The 23,593-nt window shown below is 45.1% G+C and overlaps 1 protein-coding gene across 5 annotated transcripts in view; it reads left to right on the top strand.

The window, feature by feature from the left end:
• The first annotated feature begins 3,645 nt into the window (after positions 1-3,645).
• The window catches only part of LPP (LIM domain containing preferred translocation partner in lipoma), a 601,703-nt gene continuing 581,755 nt past the window's right edge, over positions 3,646-23,593 (top strand). The window contains exons 1-2 of one of the 5 annotated variants that reach the window (XM_082251181.1): positions 3,646-3,820; positions 22,657-22,693. The gene's annotated coding sequence lies outside the window, so the exon portion shown is untranslated. The remainder of the gene's footprint in view (positions 3,821-22,656; positions 22,694-23,593) is intronic. The other 4 variants (XM_082251179.1, XM_082251182.1, XM_082251178.1 and 1 more) reach the window with 4 other exon arrangements.

Genomic DNA, 23,593 nt, shown 5'->3' with positions numbered 1-23,593 from the left:
TCTTCTGCCCATCAAAGTATCCGAGTACCTGTCTCCAGCCCATCAGAGTACCCGAGTACCTCTCTGCAGCCCGTCATAGTACCCGAGTACCACTCTGTAGCCCATCAGAGTACCCGAGTACCTGTCTCCAGCCCAGAGTACTTAAATACCTGTCTCCAGCCCAGAGTACCCGAGTACCTGTCTCCAGCCCAGAGTACCCGAGTACCTGTCTCCAGCCCAGAGTACCCGAGTACCTATCTGCAGCCCATCAGATTACCCAAGTACCTGTCTCTAGCCCATCAGTGTACCCGAGTACCTGCCTGCAGGCCATCAGAGTACCTGAGTACCTATCTGCAGCCCATGCCTCGTAGATTATGTGTTGAGGTGTTTGCTTTCCAAAATGGGGTCATTTTGTAGGGGTTTCCATTGTCCTGGTGCTCCAGGGCCTTCAAAAGTGTGATTGGTTGTAATGAAATTCTATGTGTAATTTATGCTCCTAGAACACCTGACGGTGCTCCTTGCATGTTGGGCCTCTGTATGTGACTATGCTGTGACAAAGTCCCTCATATGTGGTATCGCCATACTCAGGAGGAGTAGCAGAATGAATTTTGGGGTGTCATTTTTGCTATATACATGCTATGTGTTAGAAATATCTTATAAACTGACAACTTTGTGTAAAAAAAATAAATGTTTTCATTTTCTTTCCACATTTTCCAAAAACTTCTGGAAAAAAATGACATTTTCAAAAGACTCATTATGCCTCATAGAATATACATTGGGGTGTTTGCTTTCCAAAATGGGGTCATTTCGTGGGCAATTCCATTTTCCTGGTGCTCCAGGGCCTTCAAAAGTGTGATAGGTCGTTAGTAATTTATGCTCCTAGAACACCTGACTGTGCTCCTTGGATGTTGGGCCTCTCTATGTGGCCAGGCTGTGTAAAAGTCTCACACATGTGGTATTGCCATACTCAGGAGGAGTAGCAGAATGTATTTTGGGGTGTAATTGCAAGTATGCTTATACTGTGTGTGAGAAATAACTTGTTATTATAACAATTTTGTGTAAAAAAAAAAAAAAAAAAAAAATTATTTCTTCATTTTCCCAAGAATTGTGGGAAAAAAATTACAACTTCATAAAACTCACCATGCCTCTTAATAAATACCCTGGAATGTGTACTTTCCACAAAGGGGTCATTTGGGGGGTATTGGTACTGTCCTGACATTTCAGGGCCTCAAGAAATGAGATAGGCCGTCGGTACATCAGGTGTGATCACTTTTCAATGATTGGCACCATAGCTTGTAGACTCTATAACTTTCACACAGACTAAATAATAACCACTAATTTGGGTTGTTTTTACCAAGGATATGTAGTAGTATAAATTTTGGCCCAAATTTATGAAAAAAAATTACTTATTTGCAAAATTTTATAATAAAAACTAAAACAAAATGTTTTTTTTTTTTTCAAAATTTTCGCATTTTCACTTATATCACAAAAAATAAGAAATCCAGTGGTGATTAAATACTACCAAAAGAAAGATTTATTTGTATGAAAAAAATGATAAAAAATTTGATTGGGTACAGCGTTGTATGACTGAGTAATTATCATTCAAAGTGTGAGAGTGCTGAAAGCTGAAAATTGGTCTGGGCAGGAAGGGGGTCTAACTGCTCTGTATGGAATGGGGTTAATAGGAAAAATGTCATTTTTGACTGGAATTCCCCTTTAACCACTTGCCGACCGCCGCACGACTATTTACTGCGGCGGTCAGCCCCTCACAGGCAAAGCGACGTAGTACTACGTCGCTAGCCTGTGTGGCTCTAGGGAGCGAGCGCGCTCCTGCTCGGTCACGGACCCCCCTGCGCGTGTGCCTGGCGGACCCGATGTTCGCCGGGCACTCGCGATCGTCTGTTACACCGGAAGAAAGGCAGGCGGCTAATGTAAACAAAGCCGCCTGTCATTCTTCCCTGTGTAAGAATGGAGATCATACGGTTCTACTATGTAGGACCATTGATCTCTGTTCTTACACATCAAGTCACTTCCAATCACAGTTAGAATCACGCCCCTAGGGACACACTTAACCCCTCCCTCTAAAAAAAGTTAACCCCTTCACTGCCAGTGTCATTTTTACAGTAACAGTGCATATGTATAGCACTGATTACTGTAGTAATGTCACTGGTAACCCCAAAAGTGTCAAAAATGTCAGTCAAGGGTCCGATCTGTCCGCCGCAATGTCGCAGTCCCACAAAAAAAAAAATCGCAGATCGCCGCCATTACTCGTTAAAAAAAAAAAAAGACAAAAATCTTTCCCTAAGGCTGGCCATACACTATACAATTTTCTTGTTCAACTTCCCTTTAGATTTACCAAAACCATGTAATGTAGGGTCAAACCTAAACACTTTCAATTTGTATGCAATCAGGCAGGCCCTTGCACTACATAGTTTAAGGTAAATCTAAAGGGAATTGAATAAGAAAATTGTATAGTGTATGGCCAGCCTTAGTTAGTAAACGCGATAACTTTTGCGCAAACCAATCAAAATACGCTTTTTGCGATTTTCTTTACCAAACATATGTAGCAGAAAACAAATTGGCCTAAAATGTCAAACAATTTAGATTTTTACATTTTTTTGGGAATTTCATATAAAAAAATTGAAAAATATTGTTATTTTTGCAAAATTGACGCTCTTTTTTTGTTTATAGCGCATGATCAAATCGCACAGGTGATCAAATACCAGCAAAAGAAAGCTCTGTTTGTGGGAAAAAAAGGACGTCAAATTCGTTTAGGTACAGCGTCACATGACCGCGCAATTGTCTGTTAAAGTCACACAGTGCCGAATCCCAAAATAGGCCCTGGTCAGGAAGGGGGTAAAATCTTCCGGGGCTTAAGTGGCTAAGGTAAGTTTCTCATATTGTGCTAGTATGTTATGCATACTAGCACATTATGACATTGACTTGCAGGGACATTTTTTTTTTGCACTAACTGCGGATTAATAATGCTTTAATGTGGAATGTACATTCCTTGCTAAAAGAACATTATTGTTCATCCAGTTGTTATGGGTAAAGTTCTCTTGTAGGAAAGGCTTCACTTGGCAGAAGGTTAAACTTTACTACTGAACAACAAACATCTGCTGTGCTGTTCAGCTCTTTCCTTGGCACGCTTCTTCCTCATTCCAGGACTCTCCCAGCACGCTGTGCGCTCACACTGATACAGCCACTAGTTGCATTAAGGGTGGGACGGGGCCCCGCCAGGTCATGTGACCACTGGGAGGGCCCAATCCCTTCCCTGTTTCCGGTGTTGAGCTGCAGAAGGCATCCCTCACCTCCCTGTAGTTGTGCATGCTTCATCCCTCTCACTGCTGCCTGTCAGCACGTAGAGTACATGCCGGCTTCAATGGACAGTCAGTCAGGCTGGGAAGCGATGAGCCTGCTATAGAATTTGCTTGTTGGTGGTCACCTCGTACTGTAATAAACGACTCTAGTCATACTGTGTGGAAGGCTTGTATCACAAAAACACGTGTTGGCATGCTCTGCTATGATAGTGACCTATGAGATACTTTATATACTGAGCCACCTGGGGGGACATAGATTGAAGCCTACGATGTAACCTATAATAGGATCCAGCTGTTCTCAGTCAGCGTGTCATCCAGGCACCACCTAAAACGTGCAGCTGCAGCAGATGAGGAAAGCGCAGCCTCGCCTACAGGGGTGCCGGGGATGCGTGCTTTGACTGAACATAGAAAATCCAAGATGGTGACTAGTATGAAGTTTTTCTTCTAACCGGTCAACTTGGAAGTGACACCCGGAGTGGAGATTCCTTTCTGCCGACACCCTGTACAAACACCGGACTGAGGTGAGCAGGAGGGAGGGCGGCCTTCTGCTGAGCTGGGCACTCACTACCTGGTCCTGAGAGGGGGGCACAGGGGCCTAGGTGTGGGAATTGTTATGGAGGGCCCAATGTGCAACCGGAGCTCCCTGTGTGGAGGAATGCATTGGAGTGGGTGCTGTGTAGGGTTGTCACCTCATCCCTCTAATCCAGGACACCTATGAATTACACAGGTTCTGAGGCTGATATAAGGCACTAAGTGGGTTTAATTCCCACCTTAATCAGCCACAGAACCTGTGTAATTATTGTGTGTCCTGGGAAGGGATGAGGTGGCAAGCCTAGTGCTGTGTGTGTTAGAATGCACTGGCGTGGGCGCTGTGTGTCCTGCATGGAGGAATGCACCGGCGCGGGCGCTGTGTGTCCTGCATGGAGGAATGCACCGGCGCGGGCAGGAGCGCACTGGCGCGGGCGCTGTGTGTCCTGCGTGGAGGAATGCCCTGGCGTGGGCGCTGTGTGTCCTGCGTGGAGGAGCGCGCGGGCGCTGTGTGTCCTGCGTGGAGGAGCGCGCTGGCGCGGGCGCTGTGTGTCCTGCGTGGAGGAACGCGCTGGCGCGCGCGCTGTGTGTCCTGCGTGGAGGAACGCGCTGGCGCGCGCGCTGTGTGTCCTGCGTGAAGGAACGCACTGGCGCGGGCGCTGTGTGTCCTGCGTGGAGGAACGCACTGGCGCGGGCGCTGTGTGTCCTGCGTGGAGGAACGCACTGGCGCGGGCGCTGTGTGTCCTGCGTGGAGGAACGCACTGGCGCGGGCGCTGTGTGTCCTGCGGGGAGGAATGCGCGCGCGCTGTGTGTCCTGCGTGGAGGAATGCGCTGGCGCGCGCGCTGTGTGTCCTGCGTGGAGGAACGCACTGGCGCGGGCGCGGGCGCTGTGTGTCCTGCGTGGAGGAACGCACTGGCGCGGGCGCTGTGTGTCCTGCGTGGAGGAACGCACTGGCGCGGGCGCTGTGTGTCCTGCGTGGAGGAACGCACTGGCGCTGTGTGTCCTGCGTGGAGGAACGTACTGGCGCGGGCGCTGTGTGTCCTGCGGGGAGGAATGCGCGGGCGCTGTGTGTCCTGCGGGGAGGAATGCACTGGCACGGGCGCTGTGTGTCCTGTGGGGAGGAATGCACTGGCACGGGCGCTGTGTGTCCTGCGGGGAGGAATGCACTGGCGCGGGTGCTGTGTGTCCTGCGGGGAGGAATGCACTGGCGCGGGTGCTGTGTGTCCTGCGGGGAGGAATGCACTGGCGAGGGGGGTTTGTGTCCTGCGTGGGGGAATGCACTGGCGCGGGCGGGTTTGTGTCCTGCGTGGGGGAATGCACTGGCGCGGGCGCTGTGTGTCCTGCGTGGGGGAATGCACTGGCGCGGGCGCTGTGTGTCCTGCATGGGGGAATGCACTGGCGCGGGCGCTGTGTGTCCTGCGTGGGGGAATGCACTGGCGCGGGCGCTGTGTGTCCTGCGCGGGGGAATGCACTGGCGTGGGCGCTGTGTGTCCTGCGTAAAGGAATGCACTGGCGTGGGCGCTGTGTGTCCTGCGTAAAGGAATGCACTGGCGTGGGTGCTGTGTCCTCTGTGGAGGAATGTATTAATTTTAATGTGTAGGAATACACTGGAGTGGAGGAATGTATTAAAGTGGGTGTTGTCTCTTGAATGGAGGAATACACTGGAGAGGGTGTGGTGCTCTGTGTGAAGGAATACATTGGAATGGGTGTGGTGCTGTGCCCAGTAGAGCAGTTGTTCCTCGGTGAGAATGGTGACGTGTTCGCAGTGAAGAGGACACCTTCCCCATGTGCCCTGGGGCTAGCCCTAGCTGGAACCAGGCATGTGAAGGAATGTGCCTGCCGCTGATTAAACTATTCCTGGAATTCAAAAAGAATGCTAGATACTCCATAGAAATCTGTCTGCGACAAATGGCGGAACTTGCACCAGATTTGTGTACATGACCATACATTAAACCCTACCACGTGTACTTCATGTAGACCCGCTTGTAGGGGTGGGCGCACAGCTAAGTGGTGTCACTGTACAAGAGTAAACCAGCACACCAGCTTGAAGTAAAAGGCAGAAATCCCATATTAACTTATTACAGTATAGTCAGTATTCCCTGCAGTCCCTTCCATCAAGGAGCTTACTATGGAAGTTCCATTCTAATAGGGCCCATTAGACAGGAGCCAATTCACTTGCCAGCATGTCTTTAGTGTGGGAACCCATGCAAACTCCATGCAGGTCATGTTCTATCCAGGATTCAAAAAGGGGTAAGGACTAAGCGGCGTTGATGCCCAGTAAGGGTATAGAAACCTTTATGGTGATCCTCTTTTTCAAAGTCTCAGCTGGGACCCTTGATATGTAGCTTCTGCATACCCTAAATGTTGGTGTATGTATACTTCTATGGGATTTCAGTGATGTGTGCCTTTCACTTCAAGTTGGTATGCTGGCTTTCTCCTGCTCTTAGATTCATGTACAAGTTGGTAAGGTGTATATGAATCTGCTGGAACTCTGATAGAATTGTGGGAAATGGTGGAGTTCACAGGCCAACAAGCCATCAGGAGAAGTTGGGCGAGTAATTTGAAACATTTGAAATATCAACTCCAGTGCAATTGATGGTTTAAGAAAAAAAAAATCTGTTCAAGTGTGTATTCTTAACTCCAAAAGGTATCTTCTGTTGCTCTGAGCCTCCTCCAATGTTGCTTTTTCTTTGATGCTGTAATCTGAATTCCTGTTAGAGGGAGGCTACATTTATTCTCCATAGTCCTACTGTACGGTATGTAGGAACATAGCCATCCTCTCTTGATCGCTCCCAAGATGGACTATGGGATTTGTAGTGTGCATGAGGGCCATCTTAATAGCCTTATGGGCTCCTGAGCAAAATAATGCATCGGGGCCCATACAAGCCTGCCCCAGTTTTTGCACCTCAATAATTTAAAGTATAAATAGTTGACAGAATAAGATTTGTTATTAGATTATTTGTTTACTATATTTAAAAGGTCCGTGCTGCAACTTCTATGCAACCACGTGCAATGCACCTGGTTGTGGTGGGGAGATGCAGTATTTTGGGAGTTAAAGCAAATGGTGAGGAGGTGACATCACTTCCTCACTGCCTGAAAAATGCCTCTAAAAAGAAATCCATGTGTGGGTTGTTTTTCAGGCAGAGCTGCCGGATCAGTTCACCGCACCTGCAACTTTGAGTTGTTGGCTGTGGTGGGGGCAGTGTGGTGCGCGATTCATTGCATCACATGGCTCCTTTTTTTTTTTTTTTTCTGAATGAACTTTATGTAATGTGTTAAAAACATACACTTCATTCAGGGTAAAGTACAGCAGTAAGATACACTTCATTGATGTACATTGCCGTGCGATTCGGCACAGTGAGCTGTGATAAAATGCAGCACACTAAAGTGCAGCGATATGCTGCGTTGTAGTGTGAATGGGACACATAGGAAAGAATTGTTTACTGAGAGTCCCTGTTGCGACTGTTTTACAATGCAATAAAACATCTGTCACCATATATAGTGTCAATTCAGGTACGTTCACACTGGTGATTAGGGCCAGTGCGAATTGTAGCAGGGATTCCTCCTGCAGCTCTCGGTTGCAGTCAGCAGGTAAGTGTGGCCGGCAGCTCTGTTCACTATAATAACAGGTCACTGGCAGCTGCACCTATTCGTTGCTCTCTGCGCAGCCATCGATTACCTGTGGTGATCATTGCTGCACATCAATCTGCAATCACCATAGTGAACAGGGCCAGTGGCCGCATTTACCCACTGACAGCCGCAGGAGGAACTGCTGCTACAATGCACACCGACCCTAATTGCTAGTGTGAATGTAGCCTTCTGCCTCGTACACACGCAACGATTATCGGCCGACCGATTGTCCGACTTTTGTCCAGAGTGGTGTTTTGTTGGTTGGAATGTGCCTAGACTGCACACGAATTTTCTCGGTCAACAAAAATCTGCTTCAGAAGTGATGTCATGTGCTGGTTTACTTTCCGTGTGTTTTTTCTTCTCTGAGCATGCCCAGTCTTGCTCATCAGATTTTTGTCTGCCGAAATCTGTACTGACTGATGGAAAATCGTCCGTTGTGTTGACGGCCAACAAAAATTTTATAGCATGCACACCAGATTTTATTCGGCCGAAAAGTCGGAGTCGGTTGTCAAAAGCATCATACTAACAAGCCGAAAATCGGCCGATCGGACGTTGGCCGAAAATTCCCGGCCAATAATCGATGCGTGTGTACGAGGCATTAGCCCTCAATCAGAGACTCGGAGTAGAGCAGAGGGAGGGCCGTCTGTAATTGTCAAGGGGTGGGGGTTAGACACACTTGCCAATTATCCAGCCAGGATCTACCACTATGCGCCTGCTGTAGTGTGTGTGTGTGTGTTCTGCAGTTTGGCATCTGACCTGCAGATACACACAGCCCCTTCAACATGCTGTGTATATGTGTGTACGGAATCTCACAAAAGTGAGTACACCCCTCAAATTTTTATACATATTTTACTATATCTCTTCATGTGACAACACTGAAGAAATGACACTTTGCTACAATGTAAAGTAGTGAGTGTACAGCTTGTATAACAGTGTAAATTTGCTGTCCCCTCAAAATAACTCAACACACAACCATTAATGTCTAAACCGCTGGCAACAAAAGTGAGTACACCCCTAAGTGAAAATGTCCAAATTGGGCCCAAATAGCAATTTTCCTTCCCCAGTGTCATGTGACTCGTTAGGCCCCTTTCACACAGGCGGACCGTTCAGATCCGCCTGTCCGTTTTTTTGGCGGATCTGAACGGTCCCCCCCATGCATTCCTATGGGGCATCGGATGGCAGCGGAGACATGTCCGCTGACATCCGATCCGTCAAATCTGGAGAGATGGAAACCCTATTTTCCATCCGTCCAGCGGATCGGATGAGAATGGACCGACGATCCGTTCCCATTCGATTTCCCCAATAGAGATGCATGGGGAACTGACAGCTGTCTCCCCACACACAGCGCGGAAACACCGCTGTCCTCCTGCTGCTCAGCGGGGGATCGGCGGCTCGATCCCCCGCTGAGAAAAACGGAATCCGTCCGACAGACGGATAGTGTGAAAGGGGCCTTAGTGTTACAAGGTCTCAGGTGTGAATGGGGAACAGGTGTGTTTATATTTGGTGTTAACGCTCTCATACTGGTTGCTGGAAGTTCAACATGACAAAGAACTCCTCTGAGGGTCTGAAAAAAAGAATTATTGCTCTACACAAAGATGGCCTAGGCTATAAGAAGATTGCCAAGACCCTGAAAATGAGTTGCAGCACTGTGGCCAAGACCATACAGCGGTTTAACAGGACAGGGTCCACTCGGAACAGGCCTCGCCATGGTCGACCAAAGGAGTTGAGTGCACATGCTCAGCGTCCTATCCAGAGGTTGTCTTTGGGAAATAGACGTATGAGTGCGGCCAGCATTGCTGCAGAGGTTGAAGGGATGGGGGGGGATCAGCCTGTCAGTGCACAGACCATACGCCGCACACTGCATCAAATTGGTCTGCATGGCTATCGTCCCAGAAGAAGCCTCTTCTAAAGATGCTGCACAAGAAAGCCCGCAAACACTTTGCTGAAGACAAGCAGACTAAGGACATGGATTACTGGAACCATGTCCTGTGGTCTGATGAGACCAAGATAAATGTGTTTAATTCAGATGGTGTCAAGCGTGTGTGGCAGCAACCAGGTGAGGAGTACAAAGACAAGTGTGTCTTGCCTACAGTTATGGGCCATACACACTATAAGATTTTCTGAAGACTTTTTCCTTTAGACTTACCAAAACCATATAATATGAGGTCAAACCTAAACACTTTCAATTTGTATGCAATCTGGCAGGCCCTTGCACTACATAGAAAAGGTAAATCTGAAGGAAATCTAACCAGAAAAGTTGGATAGTGTGTATCCAGCTTTAGGCATGGTGGTGGGAGTGTCATTGTCTGGTCCTGCATGAGTGCTGCCGGGACTGGGGAGCTACAGTTCATTGAGGGAACCATGAATGGCAATGTGTACTGAGGCATTCTGAAGCAGAGCATGATCCCCTCCCTTCGGAGACTGGGCCGCAGAGCAGTATTCTAACATAACGACCCCAAACGCACCCCCAAGATGACCACTGCCTTGCTAAAGAAGCTGAGGGTAAAGCTGATGGACTGGCCAAGCATGTCTCCAGACCTAAACCCTATTGAGCATCTGTGGGGCATCCTCAAACGGAAGGTGGAGGAGCACTATCCGTGAAGAGGACTCCAGTGGCAACCTGTGAAGCTCTGGTGAACTCCATGCCCAAGAGGGTAAAGGCAGTGCTGGAAAATAATGGCGGCCACACAAAATATTGACACTTTGCGCCCAATTTGGACATTTTAACTTAAGGGTGTACTCACTTTTGTTGCCAGCGGTTTAGACATTAATGGCTGTGTGTTGAGTTATTTTGAAGGGACAGCAAATTTACACTGTTATACAAACTGTACACTCATTACTTTACATTGTAGCAAAGTGTCACCTGGTGGTAATTCTTCATGAATTTGTCACCTCAATAGCGCCATACAGTAAAATCGTCACAAAATGGATTGAATTTGTTGCACACATCAGTACTAACAAGGTAACTGTCACAGGATTTTCATGAATTTGGTGTAAGACTTGCAGCTACATCCCTAGTATCAGCAATGTGTCACAAATGCCGTACCAAATCAACCCCATGTGTGTTCTCTGTGTCTAATGGTAATAATAACATGGACGGGCCAGTTCACTGTTCAGCAGAGAAGCACACAGCCAGGTTGCTGGCAGTTTGTGAATGAGGACTTAAAGCTGTTTTAAACCCAAAAGCAAGCATTTATTATATTGCAGCTTACCATTTCTTAGATGTGATGGCTGCATTAATTTTCTTTGTTACATTTTCATTTGTTGAGCCAGTCAGTAGTTCTGTTTGTTTTTCAAAAGAACAAGCTCTCCAGCAGAATGTATCAGTTACAGAGATGAGAAAAAAGAAATACCACGGACACGGGGGCTTACAATGATTGGCTTTTATTTAATTAAAACCTTTATCCTAAATAGAAGAAAAAAACTGTTGTAACTGCTTATAAAGTATTAGAGCCGGTTCACACTACTCCGACTTGGGACGCGACTTGTGTGCCCTCAAGTGGCCCCAAGTCTCTTGTCATTACAAATTCAATGTAAATGAATGAGAGCCGTCTTAATATTCACTACTGAAGTCGCTCCGACTTCAGAAAAGGTTCCTGTACTACTTCAAGATGACTTCTATCCGACTTGTGCACATAGACATCAAGGTGAGTCGCCTCTAAGTCGGATCAATATCTATTTTCAAGCGACTGTGATCAGACTTTCTAGAAAGAAGAAAAAGATTACCCAGGCATTCCCCACAGACAAAGTCGCCTATCTTACAAGTCTCTGCTAAAAAGCCGCTCCTTCATGGGGCGACTTTCTGGTCGCGGTATGAACCGGCTCTTAGAGTTTGGTTTTAATTTGTGATTGTATATTGCTAGTACATTTAACACTCCCCGCCCCCCAGACTGATCATGCTGCTGTCCAAAGGTGCCTCCCATGCTCATTCATACAGAGTGGGGCACTGTAATCCAGGTGTGTTACTGGCCAGATCACCAGGTGAAGTAAAAACCGCCCTTTTGGGTAAAAGATGCTCAAGCTGCAGTGAACTAAATCTAAACAAAAAGTGTGGAAGCCACTAACCTTATATCTCCTAGTTTCCTGGGTTTATAATCCTAACATTTTAAACAAACAAAATTATAGCAAAAATAATAGAAGATTCAGCGCTGAATAAATATAAACTTAGACCAGCAGCTAACACTCAAGTGTAATCCAACACCCTCAGTACATATATAAATAATAGTGTAGCGCAGTCCAGTATTACAATAAATTGTGACAAATTAAAGTAAATCCTTAAAAAGCCACAAAAATCATTAAAAACATATGGTAGTAAAAAAGTTCATAGGTGAAGATATAGATGGTAAGAAAAACACACAGTCCACTGGTGATCCGGTGAAATATAAAATATGTGTGACTTGAGTGCTCATAAAATCCCATCACCCGGCATTCTCTGCCTCTCACCTCCAGAACTTGACCCCACAGGGTCTAAAAGCATGAATCAATCTCCACGATGATCAGCCAAAACGATATCAATAGGACCAGACAATTGCCTCCAGCATAACGATATCTCAAAATCACAGAGGATACTCTTTCCCAATAAGCTCCAAAACATATGGATAAAAGAGAAAACAATCTAGTGCTCTCTGTTGCAGGAATAACATTTTATTGCTCAAAAAATGGTATTGCACTTACATTATGTCCCGGTTCAATGGGCATGTAAATAGCAGAGCATGCAGCGTGCTGTGAGGTGTCTGGCTTCCGTGTTGTATGGCCGACGGACCGAGTGACCAATCCCCCGTACGCGTTACGTCTGGTGGGCGTAGACTTCTTCAGCGGGGATGCTGATGGGTCAATAGGTCCGGCTCTTTAAGCTTGAGATGGGCGGCGCCTATTTCGTCATGTCCGCCATTTTTTACCCTCTCTTTTGCCTCTCTTTTTCAAGATAGGCAAACATGCTTTCTCCAATCTAGTAAACTGCTAACTTGATTGAATCAAGTTAGCAGTTTACTAGATTGGAGAAAGCATGTTTGCCTATCTTGAAAAAGAGAGGCAAAAGAGAGGGTAAAAAATGGCGATGGTGAAACGCCGGACATGACGAAATAGGCGCAGCCCATCTCAAGCTTAAAGAGCCGGACCTATTGACCTATTGGCATCCCCGCTGAAGAAGTCTACGCCCACCAGACGTAACGCGTACGGGGGATTGGTCACTCGGTCCGTCGGCCATACAACACGGAAGCCAGACACCTCACAGCACGCTGCATGCTCTGCTATTTACATGCCCATTGAACCGGGACATAATGTAAGTGCAATACCATTTTTTGAGCAATAAAATGTTATTCCTGCAACAGAGAGCACTAGATTGTTTCCTCTTTTATCCATATGTTTTGGAGCTTATTGGGAAAGAGTATCCTCTGTGATTTTGAGATATCGTTATGCTGGAGGCAATTGTCTGGTCCTATTGATATCGTTTTGGCTGATCATCGTGGAGATTGATTCATGCTTTTAGACCCTGTGGGGTCAAGTTCTGGAGGTGAGAGGCAGAGAATGCCGGGTGATGGGATTTTATGAGCACTCAAGTCACACATATTTTATATTTCACCGGATCACCAGTGGACTGTGTGTTTTTCTTACCATCTATATCTTCACCTATGAACTTTTTTACTACCATATGTTTTTAATGATTTTTGTGGCTTTTTAAGGATTTACTTTAATTTGTCATAATTTATTGTAATACTGGACTGCGCTACACTATTATTTATATATAAACAAAATTATAGAAAAGAAAAAGTGGATATTCAGATCACCACCTGGGAATTATAGATGCAACACTCCTCTCAAAACCTTTATAAAAACTTGTTAATGGTAGTTTATTACAGACATGTTAAAAATCTATTATGAACACAATAACATTATTGAAAATACAGGTTCCAGACTGACCTATCCTAACCCAAAGTTTAGTCTATGCCTTTCATGGGTGTTCTGCTTGTTTAGGACATAGGCATAACCAAGAAAACAATCCATCTACAAGAAGGACAAAAGTATTGGGTTACATATCAATAACACAAATATCCAATATAAATGGCATTCAGCAAAATACAAAATATAATTTCAACATCAAGCAAAAATAGCTTTCTGTCAAAGCGGAGAGAGGGAAAAAAAAAAAACAATAAGTGCTAATATATACACAGAATCACACGGACATTACCCAACATCCAAATAGTGCATGAGTGAACCATCTATGCCCTTCGGGACTGTGGGAAAGCATCAAGAGACCAGGAGGAGAAAAACTAAATTCCTCTATAAATGATCCAAACAAAAAGAAAATTCCATATATCGAACTATAAATGTAAAATAAAGGAGGAGCAACCAGAATGCCACAAATACTTCTCATTCCTCACTTAGGCCTCATGTACATGGGATGTTTGAAAACCTCTTCTTCAGGCTCCGTTCACATGTAGGCGTTTTTGGGGAGTTTTTCTGCTCTAGGATCAGCTCTCAAAACGCCCAACAAGACAAATCCTATTCATTTCAATGGCCCCTGTTCACATCTGAGCGTTTTGACGCTTTGAGCAAAACGCCCAATGCTCAAAAAAGTACATGAGCTTCTTTTAGGGCTGATTACAGGCGTTTTCAATTGGTCTCTATTCAATCTAAAAACGCCTGCACAAAAATCGCGGTAAAAAAACGCTCAGGTGTGAATGGACAGCTAGTAAACAAAGCTAAAAAAACGTCCGTCTGACCACTTTTAGGCTCCATGCACACAGGGCGTCATAAAAACGAGCTCCAAAGCTGTTTCTTGACGCCAGGAAAAAGCAGCTGTAAAAACGTGCTTTTAGTAGCTTTTTCCATTTGCGTTATTGCACGTTTGGCCACGTCGCTTTTAGCAGCGTTTTTTCTGCCTCCATTCAAAATCAATGGTTCCTTATGGGAGCCTATTGATTTGAATGGAAGGCGCACCGCAAGTCTGATCAGGATGATCCGACTTGCGGTGCGCCTTGCGCTGTGAGAATCTTGAGGGGGAACTCCACGCCAAAATGAGGAAAAAAAAACGGCGTGTGGTTCCCCCCCCCCCAGGTTCCAAACCAGGCCCTTCGGGTCTGGTATGGAATTTGAGGGTAGCCCCACGCCGAAAAAACGGCGAAGGGTCCCCCCCCCCCAAATCCATACCAGACCCTTATCCGAGCATGCAGCCCGGCAGGCAAGGAAAGGGGAGGGGACGAGCGAGCGGCCCCACCCCCCCGGACCATACCAGGCCACACGCCCTCAACATGGGGGAGTGTGGGTGCTTTGGGGCAGGGGGGGCTCTGCACCCCCCACCTCAAAGCACCTTGCCCCCATGTTGATGAGGACAAGGGCCTCATCCCCACAACCCTGGCCGGTGGTTGTGGGGGTCTGTGGGCAGGGGGCTCATTGGAATCTGGAAGCCCCCTTTAACAAGGGTGGCCCCCCCAGATCCTGGACCCCCTCCCTATGTGAATGGGTATGGGGTAAACTGTACCCCTACCCATTCACCCCATAAAAGGCAGTGTGTGTAAATAACGACCGTAGACGTTTTGAAAAGTTTATTAAAAATCTTCATCCGGTCTTCTCCGCTCTTCTGGTCTTGTCCTCTTCGCTCTTCTGCCCTCCACTCTTTTGCCTCCTCTGGTCTTCTTCTTCCTCCGGTCCTCCTCCGACGCTGTCAACGGTGATTATGCCGGTCTCTGGTCTCTGCAGCTTGTTGTATAGTCATTAGGGGCGGGGCCTCCCGGTGACGTCATCGGGAGGCCCCGTCCCCTTATGTCACCGTCGTCGGTGACACAAGGGGGTGGGGCCTCGCCGAGAGGCCATGCCCCTAATTACTATATAACAAGCTGCAAAGACCGGAGATCGCCATAATCACCGGTGACAGCATCGGAGGAGGACCAGAGGAGGCAAGAAGGGCAGAAGACCAGAGCGGAGAAGACTGGATGAAGATTTTTAATAAACTTTTCAAAACGTCTCCTGTCGTTATTTACACACACTGCCTTTTATGGGGTGAATGGGTAGGGGTACAGTGTACCCCATACCCATTCACATAGGGAGGGGGTTCGGGGGGCCCCCTTGTTAAAGGGGGCTTCCAGATTCCGATGAGCCCCCTGCCCGCAGACCCCCACAACCACCGGCCAGGGTTGTGGGGATGAGGCCCTTGTCCTCATCAACATGGGGGCAAGGTGCTTTGAGGTGAGGGGTGCAGAGCCCCCCCCCCCCCCTGCCCCAAAGCACCCCCATGTTGAGGGTGTGTGGCCTGGTATGGTCCAGGGGGGTGGGGCCGCTTGCTCGTCCCCTCCCCTTTTCTTGCCTGCCGGGCTGCATGCTCGGATAAGGGTCTGGTATGGATTTTAGGGGGGACCCCACGCCGTTTTTCCGGCGTGGGGCTACCCTCAAATTCCATACCAGACCCGAAGGGCCTGGTTTGGAACCTGGGGGGGAACCCCACGCCGTTTTTTTCCCCCATTTTGGCGTTGAGTTCCCCCTCAAGATTCTCACACCGCAAGTCGCGCCGCAAGTTGGATCATCCTGATCCGACTTGCGGTGCGACTTCCATTCAAATCAATAGGGTCCCATAGGGAACTATTGATTTTGAATGGAAGAAAAAAAACGTATAACGTGGCTTAACGCACGTTAAGCCACGTTAAGCCACGTTATTCAGCCTTTAGCAGCGTCAGACGTTTTTACAGCTTGACGCTGCAGCTCCAGAACGCACAGTTCCTGGGTTTTTTTTGGAGCTGTAAAACGCCTATGCCACTTGGAGCTCCTAAAAGCTCTATGTGTGCATGAGGCCATAGAATAACATGGATGGGTGTTCTGCAGCTGCAAAAAAAAACGTCTGACGCTGCTAACAGCAGCTCCAAAAACGTCCAGTGTGCATGAGGCCTAAAGGGGGGGGGGGGGATTTTAATTTTTAAAATCCACTTCATTTCCCTCCCCAGAGTGACACACCACAGCACCGATCGCCGCTCAGTGCGCCCCCCGGCCAGTCAGGATAATAAAACCGCTTTGCCACCATCAATCCGCTATAGGGCGGGTGGCAAGTTGTTAATATGATGGCATTTTCTGTACCAAGGACTGTAAATAATGATCTATGTACTTGCCCACCCGAGAGGTTACAGAGTCGATGCCACTCACTATGGAACGACTGGGGGAGGGGGGTTCAAGTACCACTTTTTTTATGAATCTTGGCCAGATAATCTATTATAGGTGTACATGGGGGCACTGGGTACCAAAAATTGATTTTCTTTTTTATTTAGTACACCGTCTTTGAATCCCTTTGTTTATAAAATGTTTTCTTTTTTAGGTTTTGATAGGGTTTCTGTCCATTCACACTGCCGCGACTTGTCACACTGCCACTGACAAGTCGCGGTCCTCCCGCTCCCACTGTGTAGTACAGGAGCCGTTCTAATAGGAGCGACACAAGTCGCTCCGACTTAGAAAAAGGGTCCTGTACTACTTCGGGGCGACCTGGAGGCGACTTGCATTGACTTCCATTATGTGAAGTCCGTGCAAGTCGCGCCGAAGTCGCGCTGCATGCGACTTCACAGGTCGCCCCCGAAGTCGGAGTGACCTAATGTGAACGGGGGCTAAGAGTGCAGGTCTCCCTGTCACTCAAAATATGTTGCATTTCCATAATAATAATAATCTATCACATCTAATATGGCAGCTATATCTAGGTCCATGGTTATTACCAAGGGCTCCTATTTCTTGTAACAGAAATAATCTATTATGTGTGGCCACATTATATCCAGAATAATATTTGTCCCCTCTGATGATATTGGGAAGATTGATATCCCTGATTATCATGGTACCAAGTGGCAATATTGGGGTACCCCCCCCCCCCCCCGGTTTTTTAAATGGGGCTATATGGAGATTTGCCATTTTTACGTTGTTGGTGAGATGCAAATTAATTGTTAGGGCCTTTCTTTGGTGACCTATATGAAACCCTCCTAATTAGATTTGAAAAGGTTACAGGGTCCCCAAATAGTTCCCTTGTCTATTTTGATCCGTAGGCCTAGAATTTTCTTCCTGGGTACGATTCTCAGTAGATGGACCTTTTATCCCCCTGTTCCATAATCAATTTGGTTTGCCATTCAAAAACATTACCAGTTTCGTAGTCACCTATATCCCTATTGAATTTTTTCTTTACCTTCATTTTTTGTTCCCTTTCTTCCTTTTCTAGATGGTTTTTGTAATTTATCGGACCTTTCTTTATAGTTTTTGTAATTTTCCTGACCTTTCTTTATATTCTGTTACTCTCTTTGAATTGGATCATTTTCTCTTTAATTTGTTTGATTTCCTCATCCAGGCACACAAATGTATTATTTTTTCTTTGGACAAGGAAGTCAAGAACCTTGACTCCAGTTTTATTAAATATTTAAACCATTCCTCAAGATCAGTTTCTCCTCTCTGGGGGTCAACATCCCACCGCAAACTTTGTGTCACCATCGCACCTACAATGTATTTTTCTAGAAAAGCAATGTCCCACAAGGTGTGAACCTCTGAGGTCATAAGATTCTTAAAGCATAACCCTACTTTTGTTGAGAGAAAAAAAACATTTCCCTCTGGGTGATCTAAGTAAATTGCAGGGATTTTTAGCAAACTTTGTTGCTGATCCTCCATGCAGCTCTATGGGGCAGCGGATGTCAGCGGATACACCTCTGCTGACACCCGCTGCCATCCGTATCCGATCCTGTCCGTGAAATCTGGACGGATGGAAACCCTATTTTTCCATCCGTTCAGTGATCGGATCGGATGAGAGCGGACAGGCGGTCCGCTCTCATCCGATCTCCCATAGAGGGCAGCGGGGGCTGAGACACCTCCCTCTCCGCTCTGCAAGTGGAGACGGAGCTGTCATCTGCTGGCTCAGCGGGGATCGCGGATCGATCCCCGCTGAGCAACACGGATCCGCCTACGGAGGCGGACCGTGTGAAAGATGCCTAAGTCTAATGGGAGAGGTTTCCTAATTATCCATCAGCTGTTGCACCTGCAGGGCTCTAATGAGGAAAGCTGCTGGGCCTGCATCCCTTTAGCCGTGTTCCTATTGGGAGTATCTTACCAAAAAATACATTTTTGTTGCAGGGGTGCCAGAAATCTGACTTGTATCTTAGGCAGACTCCTGGGAAAATTGGTGAGCCAATCACACAAGCAGGAAATGATGTTTCTTGGCTGTGGTCAGTACACATTCTGTGTACAGAACACCTCCAGGTAGCCATATTGCATTGCATTTTCAGAAAATTACAACAGCTGCAGATTGAAAAGGAAAGGTCATTTTTAATAACATTCAATTACAATATGATTTATGTTGCAATTGTAGACGCTATATTGTTTTTGTTTTCTTTATTTGCTGATTTTTTTTTTTTTTCCCCACGAAAGTGCAGTTATCCTTTTTTAAGTTTCATGAACAGACCCCCCTAAGTCATCTTCATTGTCTTTTATGACTTTGAATACTCCATCCATATTTGTTTGACTATTCGAGTGACTTTATATTCTAATACATCCATATTTACAAATAAAACATTCTCACGTATCCTAAAATCAGAAGTTTGTTGGATATCATACACTTAAAAACTTTCAAACAACCACGCTAAAATTATTGATTTTTACCAAACCACAGTGTATAATTTTACATAAAGCAGCAAACCCTACTGTGCGATATCGTCACAAACTGTACATATAGATAGAATAACAGGGTTGCACTAAAAAATATTTAAACAAACCTATCGATATATTACAAACAAATTGAGTATATAGATGAGCTGTAAAATTTCCGTGTAGGTATTCCAAGTTGTTAAAATCTCAACTTGCAGGTGCTAAATCAGAAGTGGTTCACTGTCCAAGATGACACACATCACCTTCCGCCACCAAGACTCGGGACTCAAATCGAGGCTTGGTTCGTTGCTCCGTTATATATGGCGATGGCGTGGTGCGCCGCCCGTGCCCCAGGACAACGTTATCTATAACACAACGTGTAGGGCAGATGACGTGCTGACGTAATTGCAGTTTACGAATCCCGGAAGTGCGGGTGATTTTGTTTTTATGTCGCCTGGCAGGAAATTTAACGCATTTATAATTTTACCCAACGGAGGTGTGTTTTTCTATTACTTTAATAAATGCTATTTGGATTCACACTATGTGAGCATCCTTTTTGTTTTTGAGCCTATACATACAGATGCCGCTATTGGATGCCTGACTTAACGCTATTGCTGGAAAACCTGGAGGAATAATGCTGCAAGGCCCTAGCATGGTAAAAAAAAGCACTGCTGGCCTCCTGTGATAAGAGGTCCAGTACTGCTGGTAAGCAGGCATTTGTATTCCGTTCTATGGTGGCAATGTCTTCGGTGGTCAGCTATACTTGGTGGCAGAAGGTGACGTGTGTCATTTTGGACAGTGAACCACTTATGATTTACCACCTGCAAGTTGAGATTTTACCAACTTGGAATACCTACAGGGGACTTTTACAGCTTATCTATATACTCTATTTCTTTGTAATATCGATATGTTTGTTTAAATATTTTTTAGTGCAACCTTGTTCTTCTATCTATATGTACAGTTTGTGACGATATCACACAGTAGGGTTTGCTGCTTTATGTAAAATTATACAATGTGGTTTGGTAAAAATCAGTAATTTTAGCGTAGTTGTTTGTTTGAGTTAGAAAGTCTGTCTAGAACATGTATTGTATTGTACAATCATTTTATTGTGTTTTATAATTGATTTTTAATACGTCTGTAATAAACTACCATACATTTCATATCCAATTTTGAGAAGAATGTCGCATCTATAATTTCCTAGTGGTTATCTGAAAAATCCCTTTTTTTTCTTTTGTCTGTTTTAATGGCTGCAGTGCTGATCTGTTTATTACAGCAGGGGAAGCTCCTTGCTTTCAGAATAAAATAGTGAAGCAGGAAGGATTCCCCCATCCACCTCAAATGTGTGAAGGGGGAACCGGTTCAGTTTTTTTATTTTTATTTTTTCTCTTTTTCTCCTTGCTGAATGAAAAAAAAAACGGATCCATGTATGGCCAGCCTAAATAGAGAAGTGACAAAAGTTTGCAGATTAAGTATAACTTTCCTCCCACACATGTCAGCAGTGTCAGGCATTACACATTAAGCCCTCTAATCACACTTTTTTTTTTTTTTTGCTGAGAAAAGTGAAATCAGACAAACTCAAGATTATAACTTTATTACACAGTATGCATTCATTAACTAATTTCTCCAGTGCAGTGTATTTTACCTGTTGCCTGTAACGACGCAGATAATAGAAGTTTCTAAGTAGGTTGTCAGGGAATGCAGTTGCCTGACAACCATAACCCACTGGATTTCTTTCCTTGTCTGTCCCCATTGTGGGGAGCAAAAATCTGTATCACAAACTGTAATGTTGCTCATACAAGTATGGTCAATTCAGACTGTGTCCGTGTGTACAATTGTTGCATTAAGGTAGCCTATTCTATAAAACAAAATTGTAATCACTGTAACAGCATAGGCTATCATACCCTAATAATAATTTCACTTTTAATATTTTTTTTTTTTTATTTAGTTTCCATTAAGTTTTTTATGTATATATGTGTGTGTGTGTGTGTTGGTGTGTATGTATATGTATGTGTATGTGTGTATATATATATATATTTCATATTCTATTGCATAGTAACAATGCACCATAGACACTAATAAAACATTGAATTAGAATTGCATTGTTCCTCTCGCATTTCTGTGTTGCATAACCTTTTCAACAGCTCATCTACCCTTAAGCTTTATAATGGAACTGAATTTAAAAAAAGTAAAAGATTTCCTGTGCTCTTGGAACTATCTAGAGATGGTAATTGTGCCCAAGTAGTACCCTGAAAATGTACCTTTTTTATGTTATTCCTCTTGGAAAATAGTAGTGCACTGCCTGGTATGTGAATGTGATTACAGCCTCAGTACTGTGTTTGCCCTGGTCACTGTGCTACTTGCTGGAGGCTCTGACATGAGGAAGCAATGCTCTGTCTCTGCAAAGGTATCTTCCACTATACAGAAACACAGTGCAGGCCAAAGCATGGTAAGTTAGTAATGGAAAAAAAATTGCCTCCAGTGAGACCACAAGCAACGCTGGTAAATGTTCATTTGCCTCCGTCTGCCAATTTTAGGTAGCACAGCTTCTGTTTGGAAAGCTGTGGATATGTAAATTGCATTGTTTTAAAGTTGTCGCCATAAGCATGCCTTCTGCCGAAACTGATGACTTGGGCTTGCTAAGGCTGCGTTTACACCGTCATCGATTCAACTTCCATGCAACCTTAATGAACAGGATCGGACTTTGAGCACAACTTGGATCTTGAGGGGGAACCTCCATGCCAAATTAAAAAGACAGCGTGAAAAAGGCGACGATGACGAGCAAGTACCCCTCCTTCCTGAACCATACTAGGCCACATGTTCTCAACAATAGGGGGGGTGCTTTGGAGCAGGGGGGGCTCTGCCCCTCCCACCCCAAAGCACCTTATCCCCATGTTGATGGAAGCAAGGGTGTCTTCCCCACAACCTTGGACTGTGGTTTTGGGGGTCTGTGGGCAAGGGGCTTATCGGAATCTGGAAGCCCCCTTTAAAATAAGGTATGTAGATTTTTTTGGTGCCTCAGACCAAAGAGAGGTGGGATTTTTTAGGCAAGAAGCGTGTGTGTGTGTGTGTATGTGTGTGTCTGAGGTAGCAAAAAATCTACATACAGTTTATAAGGGATGTTGGCAAACAAAAAAAAAATACATCGCCCCCTCGATGTGAATGAATATGAGGTACATAGTATAGACACACAGAGCTGCAGCTTGCCCCGGGTGTCCCATAGCAAGCTGCTTGCTGTGGGGGAACTCAACAGGAGGGAGGGACTAGGAGCATCAACAAGAGACACGTGAAGAGGAGGATCCAGGCTGTCCTGTGAAAAAACAACTTACCAAGAGGAGGTAATTTTTTGTGCTTTTTTTTATAACAGACTTTACAATCACTTTAAGCAAGGGTGTTCAGGCAGCCGCAGTACCCTTTGATTACCCAAATAGGGACTGCATCTGATTGGATGCAGTCACTTCGGCGAACAATGTTGTTCCTTCTCCTTTTTGTTTTTTTTATTTGTTTCAGTATTTTGTCGAGCCAGCTGGTACCAATAGGTGTTGAATTTTAGCCATTTGAGTTTCAACCCAATGTCAAGCAGCTCATGCTAAATGTTCTACTTCTTACACCTAGGTTCATCAGGCCTTACTACAGAACTGTGACTTTGCAGGTTTGTAAATGTTCAGGACTCACAATTCTAGAACACAAGTATTTTGTAGGAAAATTCCATATCGTGGATGGGTGACAAATATTTGCTAGAAAGTTAGTAGCACAGAAATTCCAGCACTGTAATTGAGAGGCTGTTATCCATTATGTGTTTGCTTTGCATTCTATGCTGGAGACATTTGTTTCCCCACCCCCTTCTGTTTGGCAGAAATCTTCTCTCCGCATCTTGCTGCCATTAATATATACTGTAGTCGGCCAGACACTGTTCAGCATACGGTAGGCATGCTTATGTTAATATTCACAGCTGTTCCTCACAAAGTACAGTGAATTCTTTTTGGTTCAAAAAAACAAAAGAAAAAAGTTGAAATGTTTTGCGCCTTAAAGCATAACAGAGGAAGTGTGTTTGACAGATCTCATATACTTACAGAGGTTACCAGCATAGAGCAGACATAATGAAATAAAAACTATTTCTGGAAATCATTTTTATGCAGTGATGTCTGTATATTAGCAGGGCTTGGCTAATGGTATGTGGCGGAGCTATTTGCCTTACAGGGCTTTTTCTTTTTTTTTTGCTACGAATGGGCATATGTATAGTCATTTTATATGTAATGGACTTCTTTAAGATGACCATATAGGGTCAATGGAGGATCTCACATGCTTGTTGGGCAATGGGAACACTATGTTTACATTGTATTGCTTCACTGCATACTTGACTTTTTGTGAAATTTCATAGACTGTAAGCAAATTATTCTAATGGATAATCTAAATAGGGTGAATTACATGATCTATTTGCCATTGTCACTTTGGTGTTTGTTCCTCATATTCGCATCCTGTTGCTTAAATTTTGCCAAAAGCTGAAAGTAGAACCCAAGCTAGGTATTTTTACTGCCATTGTCCCTTTCCA

This window comes from Pelophylax lessonae (assembly GCF_965119305.1).
Source record: "Pelophylax lessonae genome assembly, chromosome: 3".
NCBI lineage: Eukaryota > Metazoa > Chordata > Amphibia > Anura > Ranidae > Pelophylax > Pelophylax lessonae.
The sequence above is the reverse complement of the archived record's forward strand: the minus strand, read 5'-3'. Positions and strand labels throughout refer to the sequence as shown.